Here is a 12,140-nt window from a genome sequence, read left to right as displayed (position 1 = left end):
TGTAGTATCACAAAAATTGCATCCTAGTAATCAAAGTAAACACAACCATTACATTGAATATATAAAAGGTAATTACATCTGTTTGATTTATATTTATATACATCAAAAGTAGAAAAACAATAAAGACGTGACTCTATACGCTCTGTGTTCTCAAAAGCCTGCTAGAGTACCTGTCTACTGGTTTCCTAAGAATACAAGTGGTTTTGAAAAGAGTATCAGCATTAAGCTGGTGAGTTCTTAAGTATTTTTTTGTAATGAAAACCTGTTAAGGAATAAGTGAAAATGTTTATATGCTTCCAAGAAAATCCATCAGTGATCTATAAGTAGGAAAACTCTGGCTATCACCAGTATGTATACAATGTTCTGTTGGAAAACCTTGGTTACTACCAGTATGTATAATAGTTTCACTAATTAAAATAAAAATAATGAAGAATGAAATCCTATAAACGAAAAGTTAGTTTATACTATTGTGAGTCATATACCCATGCTTGATATGACTGCTGACCTCTACGACGTTCTTCAGGCGTCAGACGGTATGATATTTGTCACCCCATGCATACCTGCCTAACTGTAGCTAGCAGTTTAGGTGTGGGATTGTCAGTCCCGAATAGATCTATTCACAAATCTCACGCTCATGTCCAGGAGACTCTGATTATACTAAAAGATAGGATTTAACTTGTACCTCGAAAGGTACAAATGAAGAGTTGTCTCACAGTCTTGTATTAACTAGTTTACATATAGTTCTGTATTGTTCTTTTGTAATTGAATCAGTTTATATGCTTAACAATGTATAAGCTCTGAATTTGTAAAACTACATATTGAAACCCCAAACTATACCTATTATAGTTTGCATGAATATTATGTATTTAGTTAATGAATTGATCTGAAAACTATGCAATTTGACAGTAAGTTGAAAACTTCCCTTATCCTCAGGATGATACAAAAGGGATAAAATATCTAAATATTTTATAAAATGTGAAAATGTATGGGTGTATCAATTGCGTCAATTTTAATCGTGTTGAAATCCTTTTGTATAAATTCACAAAATCATTTGTGTTTCGCTTGTACTCTGTAACATCCCCCTCTGGCACGTATCAGAATATTGTCCGCTTTGGGCCACTCGGCACGAGGATTTCCCAGGGGGTCACCCATCCTGGTACTACTCCCGCCCGAGCACGCTTAACTGCAGAGTTCTTATGGGATCTGCTTCCCTCACGGCTTTAAAACGCGTTGTGATAGGGAAGGTATCCACACCCCTTATAAGGAATGCTTAGTTCTCCTTCCCATCCGATGTGGGATCAGATCTAACCCACTTTCACCCCCCATTATAGGGTTCGACGTCCCCGTCGAACACATCGACCCGTGCCCTGGCTCTGATACCATTTGTAACATCCCCCTCTGGCACGTATCAGAATATTGTCCGCTTTGGGCCACTCGGCACGAGGATTTCCCAGGGGGTCACCCATCCTGGTACTACTCCCGCCCGAGCACGCTTAACTGCAGAGTTCTTATGGGATCTGCTGCCCTCACGGCTTTAAACCGCGTTGTGATAGGGAAGGTATCCACACCCCTTATAAGGAATGCTTAGTTCTCCTTCCCAGCCGATGTGGGATCAGATCTAACCCACTTTATTAGGTATTGTTATATTTATGATTTTGAGTGTTTTAAGAGGGGACTCGGCGAGTTGGAGCTCAGACTCGCCGAGTAGGACCGCGGATCTGGTCGCGGGTTCGCGACTGGACTCGGCGAGTCCGCGCTGTTTAGCGAAACCCTAACTTTCCAGGTTTGGGACATATATAAGGGGGCCTTATGGCTGTCATTGCTCACCCCAGCCCTTTGAGTGAAACCCTAATTCGATTGTGAGCATCTGGAGCAAGGTAGAAGACCATTATTGATCTTGGAAGTGTTATTTTGCAAGGAAGAGGAGGCTTGGTTAAGGGAACAACAGGAGAAGCTATATTCTGAGAGTTGGGGACACAGAGCAACGTTATTCAGGTAATATTTTCGAGTTGTTCCCTTCTATGTTGATGTGTATATGGATTTAGGGTTTATTGAACCCTTTTGTGGCTAGATTGAGTGTTTCCTTAGTCCCCCATGCGATTGGAACCCTATACTGGGACCCTTGGAAGTCCAGAGTGTTCCATGCCTGAGCTTTTCGGGAATCAATGGAGGTTTTGGATTGGAATCCTTATGCCTTAGGTCAAAACGTCAATTATGAGTCATGGGGTGTATTATGAGCACCGAAATAAGGACTTTACGTGATGAACCAGTCTAGGAAGGCCAGACCTATGAATTGCCGGAGCAGATCTGACCTTAGAAAGCAGTTTGAGCGGTTGCATGGCATGGACTCGCCGAGTCCGATGAACAGACTCGGCGAGTAGCTTGAAGATTGCCTTAGAATGGTCCTGTCCGGGTTATGGGTTGGATCGGTGAGTCAGGGCGAGTTAGAGAGGGTTAACAGGTGGTCTGAGTCGAACTGGGACTCGCCGAGTTGTTCTTCAGACTCGGCGAGTTGAGTCGGGGTGGCCCCGCGATTCTTCCAGGAGGAACTCGTCGAGTCAGGGGGGATACTCGACGTGTAGAAAGGGAATCTTAGAGAATTGGTGAGAACGTCTAGACTCGCCGAGTCGCCCTAGCGCTCGCCGAGGCCGGTCAAAGTTGACCGTTGACCGTTGACCAGAGTGGACCTGTGTTGACTTCTTAGGGATAGTCAACATTATAGATATAAAGTGTTAACTAGGGACATATGATGTTATAGGAGGATTAGAGCTCGAAGAATCGGGCACGAGGGATTCCCAGGGTTGTGAGATATCGAGACACGCGAGGTGAGTCTTCTCAGTATACTTTACCTTGAGTATGTAACCAGAGTTATGTGACAGAGTATTTGTATGCTATGTATGATATGTGTTGTACTGCATTATTTCTATGTGATTTATGTTGTGCCTGTTTGCAGAGTTGGAACCGAAGGGTTCCTAGAGTTAGAACCTGAGGGTTCACAGAGTATGGGTGCACGGACCCACAGAGTTATAACCTCGAGTGGCTTATATGTGCTATATGTGTGGTATTTTGGGGAACTCACTAAGCTTCGTGCTTACAGTGTTTGTGTTATGTTGTTTCAGGTTTCTTTCAGTATCACGGGACGGCACCAGCTTGATTGTACACACCAGAGAAGGAGTCATGATTTGGAGGATCCTGGTTTTCTATATAAGTGAAAATAGAGTTCCGTTTTGTAATTCGATTACGAATAAGATTTTTAAACAAGTATATTTAAGAATAAAATGATTATCTTAAACGAAAATTTGTTTTGAAATTTACGGTGTTACATACTCTCCCACTGAAAATAATAAAAACAGTAAAAGCATAGGGGGTATGAACTCACTGTTGGTTGCATGAAATGTCGGACAACAAAACTGGGAGTGAAGACCCTCGGGTTGATGTACGTGGCACTTAACGGGATCCTAATATCAATTAAATACATATATGCATTTTATAAGCGAAACCATTATTTATAATGTTGGAAAAACACTTGTTTTGGGTTTAGAAATGTTACCGGGACTCGATTGAATCGGAGAAAGCGGGTTTTCAGCCAATTTCACGACTTGGGAAGGTTTGCGGCCGTGAAGGGGATTACAGCCATGATCTGTTCTCAGCCGTGAATAGCCACTTGAAGGGTTTACGTTCGGGAACGGTGTTCTTGAAGGAAATATGAATGTTTGAAGGCTACGCGGCCATGAACGGATTGCGGCCCTTGAAGGTTTGATGATTTGAAGGGTGTACGGTCGTGAACTTAAGAACAACTATGTTTGAATCGACGAAAAAGATGATGTTAGATGCACCAAAACGTGTTTTAAACTGGATGGAGTGATAGATGAAGAGAAAACTTGAGAAATCTCAGGTTTTCGGGTGGAGGTTTTTAGAGAGAGAAAGTGTGTTTGCTGCCAGAAAAGTATGGAAGAGGGTAGGAACCACGTATTTATAGGCTGGGAGTATGGTCGGTGGTGGGGTCCGGCCGTGAACGGGTTTACAGCCGTGATCGGGTTCACGGCCATGAACACCACTTAGGCCGGAAACTGCTGATTTTTCGAAGGAAACTCGGGTTTTCGCGCGATTTTGGTTCCGACTCTTATAATAAATTAAATTATATAACTTAATGATTTTACAAACCATAAGAATTTTGACGAAACTAAATAAAATGTGAATTTATTTAACGGAAAACAGCTAGCTTTAACGGAAAAAGGTTCGGGTTGCTACAAAGACAGCATACCTCTCTAGTGGTATCGATTCCTATATGAAATTGAAGTAGTTATTCTATGTACACCTTGTTTTCTAATTACATAAACAAATATGAGTAACCAAACATAAAATTGTTATCTTTATGTAGGAAAAATATTTTAGTTAACTAACAAATTAAATAATATAAGTATAACAGTTAAGAGTTTCAAAACATTAATATTTTTATTAATCAATCAATTAAGTAATACATGTTGAAATTTTTACAATCATTATTAAAAAACATTTGAAATATTAGATTTTAAATGAATTTTGGTTGAAGTGTTTTGACCTCTATTATAATATATATATATATATATATATATATTGAGAGAGAGAGAGAGAGAGATAGGGAGAAAGATGGAAAGTATAATATATGTATGAGTTTTAACTAATTATCTTTTTGAAACGGTACAATTACAAAACAAAAAAAAAAAAACATATTTAGCATTACGACTGTATTACAATAATCCAAAAACGAAGAAAATATAAAAACGAATTAGTATAACAAACTTACAAATTAAAAGCTTTAATATAATAGCATATCTCCAAAAGTGTATTACAATAATAAAAAAAATGAAAAAAATATAAAAACAAATTAGTATAACAAACTTACAAATTAAAAGATATAATAAAATAGCATATCTCCAAAAGTGGTCATAAGACCTCAACCCAATACAAAAACTTTTAAGTTTGTTTTCTTTCTGAAATTTGTATATGATTTGTATGCATGTCTTCCCAAAAAATTGTCTTTCTTATAGTAAACTTTTCACTAAATGCTAATTAAACATGATATAATTTATAAAACTTTTGAGTGTTAAATCATAATTAATAAAACATTTGAGTTGCATTAGTTAAAAAAAGCGGTTTTAAATGAATGTGGCTTGAGGAAGTTAAAAAAAAGGTTTCAAATGCATGAGATTAAAAAAAATGCTAATTTTATAAGTATATATGATGATATAGATAAATTTATTTGATTCAAACCCTTTAAATATTCCTTATTTTTAATTAAGCAATTTACTTTTCATATTTATGGTAAATATCGTGTTAGTTAGCAAAGTAATTTACTTTTCATTTCTAACAAAAGTAAATTTCTTGTTAGAAAGATATTAAATACAATGAATTAAATTATTTACCTGTAGGTGAATGAAATAAGTACTCTCAAATATGAGTCTAAACAAAAAAATTTAATGCATCCACCAAATATCACAATTGTGGCTTAAGTATGTCCCACTGATGGAACTTGTATTGTCATTTGAAGTATCATGAACTAAATTATATTTTTGTAAAACATCTAAAATTACATTGAAAAAAATTCATTCAAAAAGATAAAGCTCATCCCTAAATGTATCTAGCGATATGTTTAGGAGAAAACATCTAAATTTCAAATAAAATAATGAATGCATATATACTTTAAAGGCTTAGCGGCACAGCTTGTTGCCCGTTTGTCATCTCACTCGTTGTACGATGACAATTGAACTTGTTGATGTAGTTGAAAATGAAAAGTATTAAATATACTTTTAAAAAAAATGCATATATAAATCGTTTAGAAAATATATATATATATATATATATATATATATATATATATATATATATATATATATATATATATATATATATATATATATATATATGACTGTATGTTTTAATTCCATTATTAATATATAGGAGTTAAATCAAATCGTTTGCAAAAAATAATGTTCCAAAACAACAAAAACAATTAAGATCTTCTTTATTTCAAGTAATGCTTGAATAAAATAGCTAGTCATACGTATATAAATAAAATAATTAAATTGATAATGACATCATATACTTATAAACATTTGTTTTTTTTATTTGAATGAATAATCTAACGATGTTACTAAAATATACTAAATCATGGATATTTGTGTGTGGATATATGTCCGGGGAGTACACGCCTACACACATGTGCTTAGTAAGTAAATTACTATTTTTCAAAACTACTCACATCTACGAGTATAAAATGAAATGACGATTACAAGGAGCGGTAGACTTGTCAATAACGATGGAGGTCCAACACCTCAAAATGTCGGAATTGGAGCTGCTCCTTTTACTATATACGAAGTTTGGTTGATGGTGTAAACTATGCGAGATCAATTACGACGTGATTTTAGGGAACTTCGAACTCAAGAGATATAAAATTCTAGTGGCAGAATGCCATTGATCAACGACCCAATAAACGGTGAACCTATTTCTACCCCTAAACCAGCCCTTCAGGAAGGAAACAATGACTTTGAAAGTAAACAAGGACCACAACCTCCTCCAGAAAGACCATGCGACCAAAGGAATATGTAACATACAGTTTTGAGGTATGTTATATTATAATTTAAGATTTGAGTTTAGGGAGTCTTCACGGTGTGGGAAGGATGGTCACGATGTGACGAAGCATTTTCTGTTTGTGGGTCTTTGGCTCACCATGATGTGGCAAGGAAGGCCACGGCGTGGCCGCCACTGCGTGGCCGCCACTGCGTGGCCGCCACTGCGTGGCCGCCACTGACATATTAAACCATAATTATCTAGGTTTTGCATCCTATTTAAAGGAATGAGGAGGCTAGGGTTTTCTCACCCTCAACCTTCACCACCCTCTTTAACTTAGAAGAAACCCTAATTCCTTTTCCTCCATTGTTGAAGCTTTCTTGAGTGCTTTTGAGAGTTTTTAAGGAAGAAGAAAGAATGAGTTAGCCAAGGATCAATAAGAAAGTATCCATCTCCCTTCCTAGCTCGATTTTGGCCCCTTGTAAGTGTTCAAGGTCAACCTTTTCAATTATAGAGGGCTAGATCTTATATTGTGTCCCATTTTCTTCTTGACCTTCTGAGATAGAATGGTGAGATTTTATAAAGGTTGCAACTTTATGAATCTCTGGATCATTTGGAGTAGTTCATGGTTTAGATATGAAGTTTGGTGGGTTGTTTGAGCCATGCATAAGATTTTGGTCATAAACCCCCATTTTGACCTAAGTTAAGTCCAAGACATGCATTGGCCATGCATGTCTAAAACTCACCAATCTTTAGGTTGGTTTTAGTGTTTTAAGCTCTTCTGGAGCAAATGGGCTTAAGACTTAAGGGAGTAAGTGCTTCTTGATTAAGCCCATTTGATGGTTGTGTCTTTTGGACCTAAGATTTGAGATCTAGACCCCTTGGTGAGTCTCAAGGGATAAAGTTGGAAACTTTATCCATTGAGATCTGGACTTTGGAAACTTTGGGATCGAGGGATTCGACTTAACCCATTAAGTCACTTTGAACCCAATGCCCACAGCGTGGCCTGAGTTGCCACGACATGGTGACTAGGGAAAACATGTCTTTTTTTCATTGGAGGGCCACAATGCGGCCAAGGATGGCCATGACCTAGCAAGTCAACTTTGACCATTGACTTTGACTTTTGACTTGCGTTGACTTTTGGTCAAACACCTAGTCTTGGAAGGAAAGCTAAGGATATACTTTGTACGGATGTGTAGGTGGTTTATAACATTTGTTTTCGCGGCAGTAGGAGCAATAGCAGTTGATCATCGTTTGTTAGGTAAGTCTCTTCACTGTACTCGTGGGTCGAAGGCACCAATGTTGGCCTACTGAATTATATTTGTAGGATGATAATTGTCTTTATGACACTTGCTGATATGCCTGTATGTGCTTGTTGTCTATTTTTGCGGATATGATTGTATGCTTAGCTGTAAGGGGTTAAATATACACATTACCGGTTGAAAGATACCGAATGGGGTGAAATAGACTTTGTTTTACTTCCTAGTTGTTATGTATGTTTAATATGAGGTATTATGGTGGAAACTACTAAGCTTTGTGCTTACAGTTTTATGTTTATGGTTTCTGGTACTTCCAATTCCAAGGGGAAGGGTCCAACATGATCGCACCGTCTCCACTAGCATTCTGCATTTTATGTCATGATTTGTACTCTAATAACTATTTTATACATTATCACAATTTGATGGATTTTGAAATGAATGAATAATGTTTACGTTGGTTTTAAAATAAAATTTTTACATAGTAATTTTTGGGTCGTTACAGAATGGTAATTTCACAAGACTGTGCAAATATAAGGACTTTTTGACTTACAAACCGACATCATTTAATGGGAAGGACAGTCCAATTGGAGTTATGGACTAGATTTCTGAAATATAGCTACTTCATTAAGAGTGGTTCCAATAAGAAGTTACATACCATCTATGTTGTGTGCCAATTTAAAGGTGCAACAGTTTGTTGGTGGAACACATTAGGAAAGACGATTAGCCCTAACAAGCCACTGCATGTAACATGGGAAGAATTCTTGGTACATTTCAAGCACAAGTTCTTTTGAGCTCAAAACATGCTAGAGTTGGAGAACCACTTCCTAACACTGAAGAAGGGGAGCATATCCATTTTTTAATATAACAAGGATATCACAGACAAGATGGAGTTCTCCTTGCATATTGTCTCCGACGAACTAGAAAAGATGGATATGTATGCAAAGGGACTACCATGGGAGTACTTTGTGCCATTATATCAAACACCTACTCTCTAGGCCGCCATCTAAGTTGCCAAGTCTATTGAAAACATGATAAAAGGAAGTACCACCAAGAGAGTTGAAGTTGGCGAGAAGAGTAAATTTGAAGGATCCTTAGGAAACAACAACAAAAACAAGTTCTCAAAATCAAACACCAACAACAATAAATCTGGGAGCAACCAAGAAGAATTATGGTATGACCAGTGCAAAAAGAAGCATTTTGGTGACCGTGTCATATGCTACAAGTGCAAGAAGCCAGGTCATGTTTCTTCAAATAGTCCGATAAAATGAAACGTTTGCTATAATTACGAAGAATGGGGCACATGAAAACTAAGTGCCCAAAAGCTAAGAAACCAACCCAGAAGATCCTTCTAGCAAAACCCAAGATCTGAAGCTAGAAAATGACCCTCAATTATAGCAAATCAAATTCATGTCAATGTTTTATTTGATTCAAGAGTAGATCACTCCTTTATTTCGTATATATTTGGTAGAAAACTTAAATTATCACTACATAGATTAAATTCCCCAGTAATGGTAGAAGTAGTTGGTGGTAGGAATGTATTTGTTAGTAATAAGTTAGAAAGCGTAACCATCAACTTAAATGGAAATAAATGCCATAAAGAATTGTTACCCTTTTAGTTAAATGCGTTCTATGTCATTTTAGGCATGGACTGGTTGGGGGAAAATCTTAGATACATCTTATATGGAAGGAAGATGGTGCGGACCAATCCTGGTGGAAGACAACCATCCGTCGTATACGGTGATAAGAGAATACCGAATTCTGGAATATTACAATGATGAAATCTATAAGATGCTTTAATAAGGGATGTACACCATTCTTTGTGTATGTCATCGATGCAAAGAATGAAAAGAAGGCAATGACTAAAATACCAGTGGTGTGTGATTTTCGAGAGGTATTTATAGATGATTTACTTATATTACCACCAAAGAGACATGTAGAATTCAGAATTGACTTACTACTAAGCATGACACCGGTTGCAAAAGAACCTTACCGTTTAGCACCTGCAAAAATGAAGGAGTTAATTACACAAATCTAGGAATTATTGGACAAAGGTTTCATTAGACCTAGTTAATCACCCCAGGGAGCTCCAGTACTCTTTGTGTTCGGGTGCAAAGTTCTCCTTGGATGTGTTGTTTTTGAGTCAATAGTCTTGAGGCATCGAACTCCTTCGATGTTTAGATGAATCGAGTTTCGCTATGGGTCAACTGGTTTGAAGAATCGAAACTTGGAACATGTTGGAAGCGAATTAGAACGGATCGTTCAATGTATAAGAGGAATCGCTCGACATGAGAAGGCTATTCCGATGTCTTCGCTATGATCGTGCTTTGGTTAATTGATTTAGAGATCGAAGTCTTCGATATTGGTGATATGGTTTAGATGTCGAACACACCTTCACTATTTGGTCGATTTGTGAATGGATTCGCTTTGGGTTAATCGGATGTGATGTTAAACACAAGTTCAATCTGTGGATAGAGTGTTCAATGTATGGACAACAAGATTCATTGTGTGAGTTCTAGTCACGCATCTGAGAAACGAATTGAGGAAGAAAAGAATAATTTTTTATTTAAGTCCTTGAACTTTCAAAGAAGTGGCAATTTTCACCCAGTTTTGAAATGGGGATAAAATTTTGTGAAGAATGCATAATTTTTTTTTTGAATCCCTAAAGTTTCAACGAATTGGCAAAAATTACCCACTTTCGACATTGGGGTAATTTTCAGTGACATGGGATATTTTTCAAGTTCAGTCCCTGAAGCTTATGCGAATCGACACTTTATGCCCAATTTTTCATTTAGGGTAAAGTTTCGCAGTGGAAGATGTTTTTGGTGCAACGGGCCCCTACATACTTTTACAATTGACACTTTATACCCACTTTTGAAAATTCTTGCAACTTTCACCTATAAGTCGAAAATTTTCACAAAATTTGGAATTTTTTTGACTTTTCGTGATTGTGATCGTGCAAGATTTTCACGGTTTCATTTTTGGCACACATCGCGGGGGAGATTGGTCAAGATAATTCCTTGACCTCTTCTCATCCTTTGTGGGTTTTATAATCACTTGTTGATTTAAAAAAAAGGGAGAATGTAGAAATGGGTATTCGAAGACTCTCGGGTATTCATTACAGATTTGAAGACCGGTATAACTTCAAGGAGGAGTTGGTCTTGATCGCACGAGCTCGTTTGGAAACTGAAGTCGGGACATCTAATCCTAACTTTGAGGGGGAGAATGTTAGGGTGAAAATTTCTCCTTGGATGTGGCTTACCCTTTTGTGATGTGTAATGGGTATAGCCTTTCCTATAATTAGGAAGTGAGTGGCTCCCATGTAGTGTAAGAACTTGTAAAACCCATTTTTTGAGGGTTAGTTTAGTGAGAGAAAGAATAAACCCACGTGTACTCTTACTATTGTCATTGAGCTTAAATGTGATTATTTACTCCTCATGTTCTTGATGTTTGAATGATTCACTAGATCCTTTCAATTCCACACATATCATCATAATTAGGATCACTACACTTTGTAAAGAAGAAATACGGTGCGATGAGAATGTGTATTGATTATCAAGATTTGAACAAGGTCATGATAAAGAACGGATACCCACTACCTAGAATAGATGATTTGTTTAATCAATTGCAAGGAGAAAAAAATGTTGACAAGGAAACCTTTAAAATAAGGTATGGTCACTAAAAATTCTTTGTTATGTCGTTTGGGCTAACAAATGCTTTAGCAACATTCATGGACCAGATGCATCGAGTTTGTAAACCTTTTCTCCATAAATCAATAATAGTGTTCATTGATGACATCTTGATTTACTCAAGGATGGAAAAGTGATTCCAGAAAGGAAAAGAGCGAGATCGTTGAAGATTGAGGTGATTTCAACGATTATAGAGATGATCAAAGAGGCTCAGACAAGAGCTTTTGTAGAAGATGTGAAGAAAGAAGAATGTTTGGGAAAGACGTTAGTATTTAAAGAAGATAAACGAGGGTTGAAGGTATTCAAAAATCATATTTGGGTGCCGAAGATGGGCTAAATAGAAGATATTCTCATGGAAGAATCTCATGAAACAATGTATTATATACACCCATGAAGCACCAAGATGTATTTGGACCATAAACCCTATTACTGGTGGCCAATAGTGAAGATTGAAGTGGAAACTTACATGGCTGAATATGTGACTTGTTCGAGTGTGAAAGCATAACATCAGAAGCTATATGGAGACTTGGAACCTTTACCGGTGCCCATGGGTAAGTGGGATGACATTACCATGGATTTCATAACCAAGTTGCCAAATACAAAAAAGTTCATGAAATGATTTAGGTTATAGTAGAACGGTTGACGA

At 37.1% G+C, this 12,140-nt stretch overlaps 1 pseudogene; it reads right to left on the bottom strand.

The window, feature by feature from the left end:
• Positions 1-1,429: 1,429 nt before the first annotated feature.
• On the bottom strand, positions 1,430-1,547 carry LOC145056284 (5S ribosomal RNA; annotated as a pseudogene).
• Between the last annotated feature and the right edge of the window lie 10,593 nt (positions 1,548-12,140).

Source organism: Lactuca serriola, chromosome 5 (assembly GCF_051521515.1).
Source record: "Lactuca serriola cultivar US96UC23 chromosome 5, Lser_US96UC23_V15, whole genome shotgun sequence".
NCBI lineage: Eukaryota > Viridiplantae > Streptophyta > Magnoliopsida > Asterales > Asteraceae > Lactuca > Lactuca serriola.
The sequence above is the reverse complement of the archived record's forward strand: the minus strand, read 5'-3'. Positions and strand labels throughout refer to the sequence as shown.